This window comes from Onthophagus taurus, chromosome 11, assembly GCF_036711975.1.
Source record: "Onthophagus taurus isolate NC chromosome 11, IU_Otau_3.0, whole genome shotgun sequence".
Taxonomy (NCBI): domain Eukaryota; kingdom Metazoa; phylum Arthropoda; class Insecta; order Coleoptera; family Scarabaeidae; genus Onthophagus; species Onthophagus taurus.
Window position 1 is genome coordinate 3524327 of NC_091976.1, and position 16577 is coordinate 3540903.

At 35.0% G+C, this 16577-nt stretch overlaps 1 long non-coding RNA gene across 1 annotated transcript; it reads right to left on the reverse strand.

The window, feature by feature from the left end:
• Positions 1-1987: 1987 nt before the first annotated feature.
• On the reverse strand, positions 1988-15793 carry LOC111421229 (uncharacterized). The gene is made up of 3 exons (XR_002707170.2): positions 4170-15793; positions 4024-4116; positions 1988-2463 (listed from the first exon to the last, which is right to left on the reverse strand). It is a non-coding gene; the product is annotated as an uncharacterized lncRNA (long non-coding RNA).
• Positions 15794-16577: the final 784 nt, after the last annotated feature.

Genomic DNA, 16577 nt, shown 5'->3' on the forward strand with positions numbered 1-16577 from the left:
CCATTGTTTAGTTTTAATTCTCTTGCAATATTTACCCAAATTTCATCTTTAAGTTTAATTTTCATATAGTCAGGGTTATTTGTATTATATAATACATCATAGTTCCGTACCATTTCTATTAATTTTTCGCTGATACTCATTTTCACTATTGACCACTACTTACATAACCTTAAATATTAAGATCATAAACATTACAAATCCCTCACGTGTCGCTAAAATCTGTGTATCGTTTACTGCGCCACACGTTTCTGTCTCGCAAGTTACTGTTCTACCCTGTACTGCGTTGTAATATGCGATTTCACGTCAAAATGTACTGTACACAGATTTCTACCCTGTACTGCGCTGCGTTGCCTGTGTCGCCTGGGTCCTTATGTGCGCCTAGCCTAATAGTCTCTGAATCCAAATGGTTAGTTATTTCAAAAATTAATGTTGTTAAATATCAAACTATGCTCACCTTTAAGTATTCGCATTTCAAGACGTCAATTATGGCTCTGCAAGACTCTGGAATTATACGTCCTATAAGTTGAGGTGATATCCCAGAGCTGAATTTCAGACATTCGTAAGTCCTCCCGGTTGCCAAAAATCTCAATGTCACAATGAGGCGTTCTTCTGGAGAAATGGAGTCTCGCATTTGGGTATCTTGCTTTTGGATATATGGTGTAACCAATCAAAGTAATTCTTTGAAAGTTTCTACATCCATTCTTAAGTAATTTTTAAAGTCAAGAGGTTCGGAGACGGACAATTCTCTCACAAGGCTCATATGGCTAAATCTGTTCCGTTGCAATAGCCAGTTCTTCACCCAGTATTTGTGACGCCTTTTCTTTTTCATAAAACATTCCACATAAACACCCACGCATGCAATTGCAACTTTCCTCTTCTCATCCATTACAATCGGTTATAAAATTTTAACTATTTTGCCTGTAAAATATCATACTATTATTAATAATAATAATAATAATATTAATAATAGTAATATTAAAAATAATATTAATAATAATAATGTTAATAATAATAATATTAATAATAATATTATTATAAAATTAATTATTAATATTTATTAATTCATTTGTTAAATATCAATATTTAATAAATCTCACCACTAACACGCAAGGAATCCCAACGGCTTATGCGACGCGCCACGCTTTCCTTCAACGGGACAACATTCCCTTTGTAAGTGAGAGGAAAGCACCCATCCACATTCGTTCATTCCTTCGGGTCTCAAAAAATCAATAAAACAACAGGTTTATGCTATTTCTCGTGGATGGGCAATGAAAGGATTGCGCGTCACACGACAAGCCTGCACGATGGAATGAGCGGATTGTCTCACAGGAAAGAGTGTAGGAAAGTGACTGTGTGGATGGTGATGACATGATTATCGATCATGCCATGCTTTCCTTCGCGATTACGGAAAGGATAAGCGTGACGGGAAAGAACGCCACTGGATAGGGCGTAATTGTCATTTATTCCGCTTACAAAGATATCTTTAATTAATTGTTCTTTCAACACTCCGAAGTCGCATGTTGTTGCCAGATTTTTTAAAATTGTCACATGTTGCTCAAAACTTTCGTTTTCTTGTTTTCTATTGAAAGATATGTATCTTTCATACGTGATATTCGTTTTCGGCTTGAAATGTTGATCGAACTCTTTTATTACGTCCGCCATTTTGGTTTCGGTGCTCATTTCGAACGATTTATAAATCTACATTCCTTGTTCACCCATTCCATGTAATAGCAGAGCTGTTTTCTTCTTTTCTTTAGTATCATCGTCCAGCCAATTGTCAAATCTCATTTTGAACTTTTCCCAATTGTTCGCCAAGTTTTTTTCCATTTTATTTATTTTTTTTTAAATTTATTTTATTTCTCTTTACTATTACTTTTAATGCGACCGTTTTACCCTTTGACTCTTCAGTACTGCCGTCGTTTTACCGGTTTTTTATTTACCGGTGTCACCATGTTATATTTTTAAGGTTCGAAATGATGCAACATAATCTTATGAAGTTTGTTTATTAACTGCTGGTCATGTTTACAATGTAACGGTGGAGGGATCTAGAAATTACTTAGTTATATAATACAACACTGCCTATACAACACTTTTGTAAAGAGAAACTTTATTGGACGACAATATCTCGTCGAGGAAGGATGTGGCTTTTCCAATTGAACCACTTTTTCTTGGGTACCATTTGTGATTCCAAGGAATTGAAGAGGAACTGCAGAATACCTAAAAATACTGGTATTTGAGTAAACTATTGTTACCTCTTCATTTTCTTCCGAACCTTTGAGTCGTAGGTGTGGAACAATTGCATATACCTATTTATTAACTCCAGAAGTTCCATCACATCCCCATTTGAATAAAATTCGAACTTTTAAAATTTTTGAAGATATGCTTCATCCTCGGGGAGAATTAATGTTTCAAATAGACGCTGGCACGTTAAATTTAATAGGCTTTGCAATTTTATTGAAGCGCCTAAAAAAGATTTAAATAACAAAAATTGCTTTGTCACAGTGTAGCTGAAATAAAATGCAAATCATTGTTTCAGATGCCAGAAATACGGGAATAATGGATGATTGTAACCAGGGACTAAGAACGGAACGAAAACGAGAACGAAAGAACGAAATTAACCGAATAATTTATAAGAACGAAAACGGAAACGAAAACGAAATTTTTATTTTTCGTTCATGATTGAAAACGAAATAAATAATTTCGGTTACCGGTTTTAACCGGTTTAATGACACATTATTTTTGTAACCTACTCCTAGCAAAAGAAACGTCATCAAATGAATTGTATAACGTTGCAAAACAAATTATTGGTTTACCTATGACACAAATGGGTGTTGAACGAGCATTTTCAGCACTGAAATATATTTTAAATTGTCAAAGGATGAATTTAAAAGAAAATTTATTGGACGATGTCTTGCTTCTTAAATTAAATAGTTACATTTAATTTTTATATAAATATATTCATGTATACTAAAATTAATAATTATCCTGTGATTTACTTTAGAATATATCTTTAGTTTAATTAACTAAAATTTTTATTTATTTTGGAATGCTGAATTATTTATATATATTTTTACTATAAAATAAATATGTTAACAATTTTTTTCTCTTATTTTTAATAATAATAACAACTTTATTTACAAATAACCAAAAATTAACCATGACACCAAATTTTTAAATAAGTAAAAGTTAATTGAAATAAAGCAAGGTCAGAGAGAAAAGAAACAAATATTATTATTTAAAAAAATATGAAGCAAAAAAAAACAAAAAATCTGTCACTGGCATACCACTAAACTGCATAGCAGTTTGTGCGTGGTTTTCAAGTAACTAAATTTAATGGGAATAAATGAAAGAAACTAAAACAGATTCGTGCCTCTTCAATACAGAAACGGTCCCAAACAATTCATTCTAAATTTTATTTGTAATATTTATAAAAAGCAAAAATGCCATCACCACTCAAAATGCAGTTGATTGAAATTTTTAACATATAAGTTTTTGAAAGCATAAATTTTATGTTAATAATTTTTGCCAGCTATGATTAAAATTATGACAAGTGACTTATTTGTCAAATATAAAAAAAAATTAAAAAAAGCATGTTGGCATACTTTTATTAGAAAAATAGTAAAAAACCAGTTTTAACCGTTATTTCATTTCGGTTCACGAAAACGAAAACGATATTTTTTGGGTGTGAACGAAAAGAACGAAAACGAAATTTTTCGTTTTCGTTCTGATCGGAAACGAACAAAATACTTTTCGTTCTTAGTCCCTGATTGTAACGAATGAGTATGATTCTTTGTGGAATTTTCCCCATTGCCTAGGCATTCCGACGGAAAATATAATACTGCAGGCACCGATTCACAGCGGATGTGAATTTTATAATTACAAGGGTTTTTTTCAGAATAAGTGGAAATAAGACCGCGATAGGCTACAAGAACTGCCCACAATATTCTTAACGAAATTACTGAATACTGCATGCAAGAAGGGTCAGTAAGCTGGCAAGAAAATTATGCTTAAAATGAAACTTACAGTATCTGTTGTGGCGCCAGGTTAGTTTCTATCGAGTACAAATATCGTAGCTTAGTACGCAAACCAAGTACTATGGTAAAACGTCTTCTGCACCTGAAATTAAAACATGATTTTTATATATTTTTTAAAAATAAATAAATACTAACCTTTACCTGTACCACTGGATTGTTTCATTTTTTGTTTTTCCGTCGTCAATGAAGACTTAACTTGTCATTTTCATCTTGCTAAATTATGGTTAACTGTCGACTAATGAAGCCAATCTAACCCAAGCGTCTTCTGTCTTGTTACAATGGTCTTGATGAGCCGGATTCCATAAAACAGGTTATTCTCTACATTTGTCTATGAAATACACGGTTTTGGGAGATGGAGTGGGTCTTTATTGACTGAAGCGTAAGCCTTCAAAAAGCACTCGGAGCAAGCAACGAGCGGCTCGTTGCTCGCTTGTTTCCCCGTACTGACCGCACGAATGCTTGCTTTGTAACATGTTACATTACGCCGGAAATAACGTAGAAACAATATCACAGGCTTTTTGATAAAAATAAAAATAATTTTAATGATGGGTGAGGCGGGTCTGTGCGGTTACGCCACAGGGCAACTGTTTTGAAGTTGCACTGTTAAACTGTTAAATTTTGCATGCACAGGTCTCTATAATTGCTGATTCTACCTTGGTACAGTTTTTCTTATTCTTAGTGCTACCATTAAAGGTTTCGACACATATAAATAATAATTCCAACGAAATCGTCCAGAAAATAAGTCTATTTTCTAAGAGTGTATTATTATTTTCTTTCCTTTTTTTTGCGACTTATTAATAAAGGCATTATTATTATTATTATTAAATAGTATAACAAGGAATAAAACATACATCGTAATAGTCACAATATATATTTTAAATAACGTAAATGTCATTTTCCATTGTTTCAAATCAAATAGAACGTAATATTCAACTAATGAATATTGTGTGGTATTTTTAAAATTGGCACAATACAATTGCATTCAAACAAAACATAGAATATCATAATATAAACAATGGTTTTGAGGAATGCCGAATTGATTAAAATCAATCATTTCATCAGAGACAATAATAAACATGGCGCAGTCATAATAATTGTGTACAGGAGAAGAAAAGGTAACAGAAGAATGGAGTTTAATAAGCCAATGCCCTTGGTCTTTGAGGGAAACCTTGCGGCGAACTATAAAACGTTCGAAACAGAAATAAATGTATACCTAACAGCAACAGAAACAAAGAAAAAACCAAAAGAAGTGCAGGTGGCGATATTAAAAAACCTAATAGGAAGAGAAGCATTATTAAAATATGAATCAATTAAAACTGTGAAACCCGAAGAGGAGTCTATGGAAAAGATTTTAGAAGCATTAAAAGAATATTGCGTTCCCAAAGCGAATCAGACGGTACAGTTGTTCAAGTTCTTTAAAAGGAAACAAGAAGATAATGAAAGTTTTGAATCATTTTATGCAGATTTAAAAAAACTAGTAAGGTTATGTGAATTTGAGACCCAAGAAGATAAATTATTAAAATCCCAAATAATTCTCGGAGTGAAATCAAGAGGACTTCAAGAAAGACTCTTAAGGGAGGACATCTTGTTAGAAAAAGTAGTTGAATTTTGCAGATCGGTAGAATTGGCAGATATAAATTACCGGCAGATAAATTACCGGCAGAAATTTTTTATTTTTAACGGTCAAATTTATTATTTTTTTTTAATTGTCCACATCTGCCTCCCTCTCCCCTACTTGGTCCATTGACATTTTTTGAGAACATTTTGCAGTCACAAAACTTCCGGCGATCTACTATTATCTTAGTTGATTTTAATATAAACGTAAATGGTGATACTATGTATGCATCAAGACTGATTAGCTTAAGGGGTTACCCCACCTTACTGAAACAGAAAACTGACGTATGAATTTACACCTAATAAAGATACTGAGTCAGAAATCGTACTGAAAACACTGAGAGGTGAAATAGACCCCCACCTACTGGGGATACGGATTGAAAATATAACAAAAACCAAACAAATTAAGCTTAGAATCGCAATTACAGAAAAAAGGGAAGGCGCTGCGGAAAAGTTTAGAAAGTTAATAGAGGAGAAAGTTGAAAAAATTGCCAGAATGACGATTAGAGAGACAAACCAAAAAACCATAATAATTAAAAACCTGGACACGGCTACTGAAGAAAAAGAAGTATATAAGGCAAAGAACACTAAAGCTAAAGGGAACAAGATTAAAGAGAGAGAAGAACTCACGGAGACAGGAGGGGAAAATGAAGAAATGGAGACGGAAGAACCTCCAAACAGCGAAGAATGGATAGTACAACAGACGAAAAAGAAAAGGAAAGATAACTAATACCAAACTGCCGACAGGGAAGAAGGAAAAATGAGCGATAGATCCGATGATAGCGGGGAAGGCTCAAAAATGGGGGAAACAAGTACCCAACTTGCTAGGAAAATGGCGGGGAAGATAAGAAACGAAAAAGAACGAGGGAACAAAACGAAAACCTATATTAAGGCGAACAGAAGGAAAAATAAAGTGGAGGGCGAGGGGACTAAAGTCATAAAAGTATTACAGATAAATGTACAAACATAAGTTTAGAAGATGGATGAATATGGACCTGGAAAGATATAGGAGGGGAAAAAAAGAAAAAGTGTGTGCTCATCATTAAGTGGCTGCTAAGTGGCACTCAGTAACGAACCATTTTAGGACATGTGTTTATATAAACTTTTTTGCTTATTTTTAGTTGTAGAAAACGTCTATGGTATAGCCAGCCCAACATTTTTGTAACACCCTTTATATTATACGATAATAACAATATTTGATATAGTAGTTTATGGAAATAACTTGAAGGAATGTCACCGTAATGTTCTAACAGTAATAAGTCGTTTGAGAAAATACAACGTAAAAGTGAAATGTAAATTTTATGAAAGCCAGGTTGAGGTTTTGGGTGATTTGATTGATTGTGAGGATGATTATCCAACAAAAGACATATTTTAACATATTTTAACCCAGATTCTATAACCGATGAAATATTAAGGCCGTATTTTAAAAGAAAACATGAAATGTCAGTAGAGAATGATTACTTATTAGTTGGAAACAAAACGATGGTACCAAAAAGTTTACAAAAGGATATTCTAAATCTATTTCAAGAACAACACTTAGGAATTATATGATCAAAAATGTTGATAAGAAGACATTCTCGGTGGCCTAGTATGAACAAAGATTTGGAAAATCATATAAGCACTTGTTCTGTATGTGAAGAAACACATCCTCAACGAGCCCTGCGAAACCATACACACCGCGGAATTTCGCCACCCACCGCCATATTTGCAGCCAATCAAACTAACCTCGCTAATTAAGAGGTGCATGCCAAACGTAGGATTTGACGATGTTTTAAACCAATTAAAGGGTGACTCTCAGTTTTTCATTAAACTCATACTGTTATTAAAACATAAAAAGATAAAATATCCTAGCGTGTTGTTAAAAGTACGAAATGAAAAATTTTTCCGAGGCATTTATGATATCAGAGAATACAAAATACCTAATCTCAAAAGTGAAGTTTTAAATCTTAAAAGTGTGTTTAGAGATTATATACACCATGCGAATTATTTCTGTCTATCATATACATCAGAAATATCAATGTATGCAGACGTGTGCATGAGAATTATCGTAGCAAATACTTTACAGACAAGGCGTAGGCTTTATGATAAACTGAAACGATTTAAAAACTTAGATTTCTTTCATCCTGAAGATTTGGTATCAAAAGATGCAAGTTTTATTGTTTATCCAGACATATATATATTCAGTCGTGTTTATGATTTCATAGCGAACGCACGCTTTTCGGCTGCGCTCGCAAGAAAACGTAAATTTCGGTGAAATTTTCGCGATTTAAAGCGAGTGTTGTGTTGGCCAACGTAAAGGACCATATTAGCATTAGTGTAGAGTTAGTTTAGTGATAATTAGTTTAAATTTGTGAAAGTTATTAACAATTTAGTGATTAAGTTTTGTGTCGGGTGTACGTAAGGACCAGAGTCGCTCACCGACTTCGAGTCAGTGTGCGACGAGAAAGGTCTCCGTGTGACAGGGAAAAGTACATAAAAGGACCGATTGGAAATTTCTTGACGTGACGTCAGAGGACGAACATATACGGGGTGAGCATAGTCAATTTTATTATACCGTGTGGCGAAGTGGAAAAACGGTCGTATCTCCTAAACGGAAGCCCGGAGAGAAATTCTGAGGGTGGTTTTGCCCCCCTTATAAATGCCCCCATCTTTGGGAAGGGAACATTTTGGGTTGGGTGCGTAAAGTCAGAGAAATTGAAAAATCGGAAGCGGAGCGGAAGAAGGATGCAGGAAGGAAGAAAGAAGGCGAAGTTCGCAAGAAAAAGGAGCCTGAAAGAAAGAAAGAAACTGGGAAGAAAGAAGAAGAAATGATGAAGGAGGAAGAATTACGAAGAAAGAAGGCGGAAGAGACAAAGCAGAAGGTGGCGAAACTGGTAGCTGAAAAGGGGGCGGCGATGGCTGCGGAAGGGGAAAGGGACGTAGCAAACTGGGATGTTGACTCGGACTCTGTTGTATCCTCTGAAGTTAGCGAGCCAATGCAGACGAGTGATGATCAAAGAAAGCAACAGAGAGATACGGATAGTGAAGGGGAAAGAGACAGAGAGTCCTCTAAAAAAGGTCTTGCTGCGGGTCCATCTTCGTCCGGGGTGAGGCCACGCCGGGGTGTTGTTCCGTCGGTATCTGAAACAGAAAGGAAGATACTTATCAAACCGTTGGAGGGCTCCAAGGTCGCTAGCAGCGTAGTCGTTGAGGAGGAGATCTCCAAAGTGTTGAGGAATGAACTAAAGAACGTGAAGGTGAGGTCAATGAGAACAACGAGGAGTACAGGGATACTGTTGGAGGCGGCTGACAAGAGGGAGGTAAGTAAGATCCTATCCTGTAAAAAAATCGGGGACAATTCTGTTCACCGCAAGGTATTGGTTTTAAATTTCTATGTTGGGTGGAGCTGATGAGAGTTGAGAGAGCGTGTGATTGTGGAGGATGGCTCTCCTGGTGTGCCGGGGGTTGGTCACCGCGGAGGAAGGTCTGGGTGCGGTACCGCCTTGGCAACGATCACTTGTATCCGTCTCCTGAGGGACTGCCGAACGGAAACGTAAGCCTGCCCCTACTGTCATCAAGGCTTTTGGTAGCTATAAACGCTGAGCAAGGCTGAGATGGCAGAGGGAGGGCCGTTGGGCACCGCGCGGCTACGTGGATGGTAGGTGTGTGCCCTCCGGGGAGGGTTCGAGGGGTCGTGCCGGGGGTCTGGTCGTGGCCTGGGCTGGATGCCGCGGGAGTGGTTTTCGGTGCGGTGGCGAGTCGTCCTGGGTGAGTATGGCGGGAAGGTGTGAACTAATTGTTGTCCTGCGTTGGTCTTAGTCAGTGTAGCGCAGGTGAGTCGGCAGTGGTTTCCTGGTGCGTGGGGCCCCGCCTCCACGTGGCAGGGATGGTAACTTCTCCCTTCGGGGAGAAGGCAATGTGGGCGAGTATATATGAGAGGAGAGATTGAAGCGGCTATGGGCAATGCCCTGGTACCGCACGTTGTGTTGAGTCTGTGTTGTGTGTTTATCCAGACAGTGCTTCTACACCACTCAAGACTAATCAGAGGCAATTTACCCTGTAAACAATTAAAAAACAACGACGATATGAAGTGTGATGTAAGTGAAATTAAAAATAATAATGAGTTTAATAATACAAACGATCTCGTAAGCGAACACTTAACTGTTACTCTAGATTTCGGTTCCACATTTTGTCCCAGTACTAATTTTAATCTCAATTTGAAATAGTTGAATAATATGAATAGTACCAATAGTAACCGACTATAGTATCAAATTCGATGTGTCCACAAATGAAATAAATGTACCAAAGCCAATATTAAATTTGCCAGAACCTAACTTTAAACGTGTTTTACCCGAAGCTACTTGTAACAAGATTCTACAAGCTGCAACCTATAAACGTTGCACTATTCAAGAGGGATATTTTGTTTTGACAAATGCCGTTTGGGACAGTATACAGACAGAGGGCAACTTATTTCTCAAAACTACACATACGCGTTAAGAAATAGAATAAATAAAATGATAAATAATACCAGTGTTTAAAAATAGGAAAAATTAAAAAAAAACAAGTAAAATTATAATTTTTGCCACTTCTCATAATTCTCGATAAACCAAAAGTTATGGTTTTCTCCTCATCGTGGGATTATTAAAGAAAACTTACGGGTTATGTGAAGGGCATTGAACGTAGTATTAAAAAGTAAACTTTGCTCAAAAAAACTGCAAAAGTGAAACTATCGCGAAAGCTAACACAAAAGTAATAAATTGTAGCAATCTTCAAAACATAAAATCAGACTCCACGATTAGAAAAATTAGTTCAGAAGGGAAATCCATCATGGATAGAGGTTCCGATGATGTAAATAAAAATGCAGAAAGAAAACAAAAATTACATCAAAGAAGTGACAATTCCGTTTACCGTTAAAATGTATAGTTTCATAGTTTTTCATTGGGTTATTGTACCTTGCAGGTGCATTACGCATATCCAATTCCAATTTGGATGAGGTCTGATGTGTAGCATACGGAAATGGAATATTTCGTGCAACAATGTCACAACAACGATTTAATTTTATGGCTTCGTGCCTTAGGTTCGATTGCAAAGAAACTAGAATTGAAAGAAGATTGATTGACAAACTCGCCCCTATACAAGAATTATGGGATATCTTTGTGAACAATTGTTTAGCATTCTATACGCCATATGAATACTGTATCATTGACGAGCAACTTGTTGCATTTCGTGGAAAGTGTCCGTTCCGTATTTATATGGCTAGTAAACCAGATAAGTATGGTATTAAAATATTAATGATGAATGATTCCAAAACGTATTATATGGTAAATGCAATTCCCTATATCGGAAAAGTAAATCCAGAAAATGATTCGGTACCTACTTATTATGTCCGAAAGCTTTCAGAGCCTATTAAAGGAACTTCTCGGAATATAACATTTAATAATTGGTTTACGTCAATACCATTAGCAGATATAATGTATAACGAATATCAGTTAACAATCCTTGGAACGTTAAGAAGAAACAAGAAAGAAATACCCCCTAAATTTATCAATAAAAAGGGAGTAGGTACATCATTATTTGCATTTGATAGAAAGAAAACGCTTGTGTCCTATACACCAAAAAAAAAACAAAAATGTATTATTATTGTCAACACTAAAACCCGATGCATCGATTAACCCCGATACCGGAAAGCCAAATCTGATACACACGTACAATGAAACTAAAGGGGGAACAGACACGTTTGACCAACTGTGCCATTCATACACTACTACCCGTAAAACCAGACGATGGCCTTTAAGATTTTGGTTCAATATTGTTGATACCAGTGGAGTAAATGCTTTAGTTTTGTTCTCTCTTGCAAACCCATATTGGAAAACAAAGAGATGTCATAATAGAAAATTCTTTTTAAAGGAATTAGGAATGGCTTTAATAAAACCTCATTTACAGGAGCGAATGCAAGTGACGACATTGCAAAAAACATTACGTGTTAAAATTTATGAAATCCTCAACAATGAAGAGTTACCCAAGCAAAGTGTTAACACTAATTTAGATAAAAGGGTTCGATGTGCCTTTTGTGATAGAGGAAATGATAAGAAAACAAAGTTTGCGTGCTCTGCTTGCGGAAAACCATATTGTTTGGAGCACCGTGCAAAACTCTGTTACGAGTGTGAACATCTTTTTTTACACTAACTTTAAAAAACTATGTTTCGTTTTGTGAACTTTTTCCTACTGTACATAAAACATATTTTTTTAATTTTTGTTCATTCATATTTTAAAAGTAATTACTGTAGTTTTTGTCGAACAATACGAAATATATAAGTAAATTCATAAAAAAATTTGATTTTATTTGTATCACCACAATAATATAAGGATAACCACATATCTTTTACAAAGATAGTCTTATTTATCTACTATTATTTAAAAAAGTTGTTCAAGGGTCTGTGAGACCCATGTGTGACATTTACGTTACACAAAATAAGTGTGATGTTCCAGGAAATGGAACAAAAGAAAGGATGAAAGGATTAAATGATTTCAAAACGTTCTGCGAGGAAAAATGTAAATGGCCTGTAACAAGCGGAATTGTAACAGATTTTACTTTTGTTAATATCCACGCCATTTGTAAATCGATGAATAGCTGTAAACTTTTAGATTATCTCCACATACATATATGGTATGATTGTCAATCAAAAAGAAAAACACGATGTTTTTATAGGAATTCACCTTTGCTGTTCGTATTTTATTAAAATAATTATAAAAGATGTAAATAGTTATTACACAGATAAAAACTGCAGGGAGACAGTAAAGAAAATTTTAGTCAAACTTTTAATTATTGATAATTTTGATCTAATTCAAATTTGGTTTTCAAAATGAAACCAATGTTGCGCCATAGATACACTAAATTGCTGATATACCATTAGTAGATACCGATGAGTTGATAGATATAATACCTATGGAGACCGGCAGAATGTACGACGCAAACCTATTTTACGTACTTTTTAAGAAAATTTCCGTTATGATCGATATTTCATTGGAAGAAGGAGCATTTAATAATATTTACCAAAATCGCCCGTTTTTGGAATTAATTCTGAAAAAATACTTGGCATATGGAGCATAAATATGTCCACTATGGAGCGATGCAATGTTAAAACTCTTGAGACTTCTGTGAACCGTGTGAGTGATGAGCTTGTGACCTGAAAAACAACGTCTTATAATTAATCGAAACTTAAAAGTTTCTCGCCTGATAAGAAAATTAAGAAACAATGTACTAACTTTATGCAAAGAAGTCAATGTTAATGTAAGTAAAGAACGCCTTACTCGACGAAGAACCAAAAACCATAATTTATATTCCGAAATACGTTCCCAGGAACAGTGGGCAAAGAAAAATAAACCCAAAAACACGTATTAATAATAATAATAATAATGTTTATGCAATAGTATGAATACAAAATATACAAAGAATATAAAGAAAAATATACATTTTATGTAAACATTACAAGAAAAAAGTAATAATAATTCTTGATTAAGCATATAGTAGAAATTTGAAGCAGTATATTATGGAAACAGATATGTAAACACGGCTCCAACTATTTAGGATAGTTCTTCTTCAACAGAGCCTACATCTTGTTGCTACTGTTCCAGAGGAATGTTTGGTACAACCACAAATTGGGTTGGGTTGGACTGTGATGAAAAAACCAATAAAACTTATACAAAAGACTTTTTATGCAAATTTTGTGAAAATGAAAATGATTTTAAATGTGCCTACTGTTTTTGTAGAGATTTTAATGTAATTACTGACGGGGTGCAGTGTGACAGCTGTAAACAATGGATACACCAAAAATGTTATAGTAGTGAAAGAACATGAAGCGAATCATTTTCATGTAAATAGTGCTCTTAAACCTCTGCTAACGAAAGGATTACAGCAGAATCCAGTAATTCTTACATTCAACAGACCGCATTAAAATTTCTACCGAATGGCTTGGTAGATGACATTGAGTTTTATGCAACATTACCGAATAAAATCTACTGTACCGTTGCTTATTACAACAATATAAATTATTCACTTCTCGATTTAATTAGCGACAATTACACTAGCTTAAATCCGAAAACCTGGTTAGACAACTTTTCTATCGACATCTTGCTACGCCTAATAAACATAAAGCCATCCGTTCACGTCGAATTTTCTGTAGCTTTGTTGATTACAAATTAAAGCGTGTGAAACAGACTTCACTATATACCGGGCGACATCGCTGAAATGGCGTGCTATGTTTGGAGTGCTGTTTTCAAACCGGTTGCGATACATACCGTATTTTCAATCGAAACGTTTAGAAAGCATTTTTAACGTTTTCCAAATGCCTGAAGAAAAAAAAGCTGCTAATCTTTTACATTACATGGGAGCCGATGCTTATGTCTTGTGCGATAAATTATCTCCAGTTAATCCAAGCAATAAAACGTACGATTAATTAATACAAGAAATGAAACATGATTACAATACCGAGTCATTGGAAATAGCTGAAAACCTTCGGTTTTTCCAACGTAAACAGAACGATGATTTAGTGTCATTACAACGTTTGGTAACCACATGCAAATTTGGCAACTCCCTAAAAAAGGACTTCGTAATCAATTTGTTTTTGGTTTATAGAATCAGAACATACAGAGGGTCTACCAACCAAATTGAAGAAATATTACATGTAAGATTAGAGCATACAAATTACAGCGACAAGTTTATGATTGCAGTAAAAGTTCAAGTCCTGTATATTCCTACATATATCTAAAATGTATGGTTTTCGTAGAAACTTGAAAAAATGAAATTTTCTTGGTTATTAGTAAATTTAGAATTATCAGTTAGCTTTGGTTTGAAACAACCAAACCGAAGAAGCAAAAACTATCGTATCAAATGAAATAATTTGACATTTACATAGCAAAAGGGTTAATCATGTCCCATTTAAGATTTAGTAATGAAGATTACTTTAATTTGTTAATTATATACGGGGAATGTAATAAGATAATTAAAAGGGCCTGCGAAACCTTTCATGCGCGATATCCGGATAGACCGAATCCCACTCATGACACCCTAACACGACTAATTGATGAGCACGAAAGGGTTAAACCTGTCATAGATAACGAAGAAAATTAAATTCCAGTTTTGGGGTACTTCAGAGCGTATCCTGAAAATTCGTTATCAGATGCTAAAAGAGATTTGGGAATATCTGAGGAAAGCATTCACAGGATTTAAAAAATAACATAACTTTCGAGCTTATTCTTATTCATTGGCATAAAGTTTAACCTTCCGTTGGTCGGGCCTGGTCTCACAGACCGGTTCAATATTAATGCATGCGTATTTTTGTAGAAATAGGAGGGGGAGATGGCGCGGATCGTCTAGCTTCTTAACTTAAGGTAGCCACAGACGTCGTTCTTTTTTGGCAGTTTTAACCGCACGGGTAAAACTGTACGGGTAAAACTGTCGATGTATGGCCAAAAACCGTCCTTCTTGCCGGCGTTCAAAAATATCTGCTGCAGCTTGATTTTAACCGTCCGTTTTCAAACGTGTTCGTTCAAGTCGGTTCGTGCGTGTGACGACGCAGTTAAGAAGGACCGGTTTTGTCAGTGTCGACTCTGTCCTCGATTAACCGCAAGTTATTTTGTTGTTGTTTTCACAATGACAGACCTAAGGAGTTACAACAAACAATTTATAATTGAGTTCATAGAATTGTATAGAAGCCATCCGTGCCTTTGGAAAATTAAATCTACTGAATATTCTGATAGAGATAAAAAAAATAAAGCTTACGAAGACATGATAATAAAATTACAAGAAGTAGATAATTCCGCAACGAAAGAATCTGTTAAAAAGAAAATCGACTCTCTACGTGGTTGCTTCCGAAAGGAGTTAAAAAAAGTAATACAATCTAAGAAATCTGGTTCGGGGACTGATGAGGTGTACAAGCCCCATTTGTGGTACTACGAATATTTATTATTCCTTACAGACCAGGAAACACCGAGAGAAACAGTATCTAATATTGATGAAGAGACAAATAGCAATCAAGTAAGTAAAATAGTATATTAAATTGTCAGGTAGTCGGAATTCGATAGTTACTTAACGTGTACTTATCTGTTCTCGGCGTTTGCAAACTTGCAACTTTTCTAAAGTGCATCATTATTTTCATTCAGATTGTTTAAGTGACAATGATGGATTGCGATAATTCAGGTAAGGAACAATATTTTTCGATACTTATTTAAGTAATTTTAATATTCCTTTATACATTTTTAACTGTCAAAAATGACACTGTTAAATATTATTTTTTTGTATTAATTAATTTTCAAAAGGTCTTTTAAAGTACTTCAGTGTTCGTCCTTGTACTAATTTATTTTGTACTCCATATTTAACATATTAAGCTATATATTGACAAAAAATATAGCCGCGGAAAGCCGCGCTTTTTCAATTTAAGAGCAGTTTTAAATTATTGATTCGAAAGAAAGCAAAATGTCATATTTGTGCTTTTTGATATTAAATCAACTTTATTTTTGTATTAGGTCAGTATAGTGCCTCGGGTACTAAAATGGTGACTCGAAAATATTTGTTTGGTCAAATACAAGCGCAAAATTTACCAACTTTAAGTGAAAAACTCGATTTTTATGAAAATCATCTTATACTTCGTTATGGAGAAACTGAAGACGGTAAAAAGGGTTTGAAGCAAAGATTTTCTTATGTAAAATCACAAATCAAACAAAGATGGTTGAAAGCCAACAAACACGAACGTGTTTTTCTTAAAAACAACCAATCTTGGTTAGAGGGAACGTTCGAAATGCCAGTAAAATCGCCTTCCCCACATGGTCGACCTCCCAAACCTTTTGGAGAGTTAAGTGAGCGAAGCAAGCGAAGGAAAACTGAAAAAGTTCGCGCCTCTTTAGACGACGAAGTCATTGTGCACGCTGCACAATCGGTTTTGCAAACTAGTG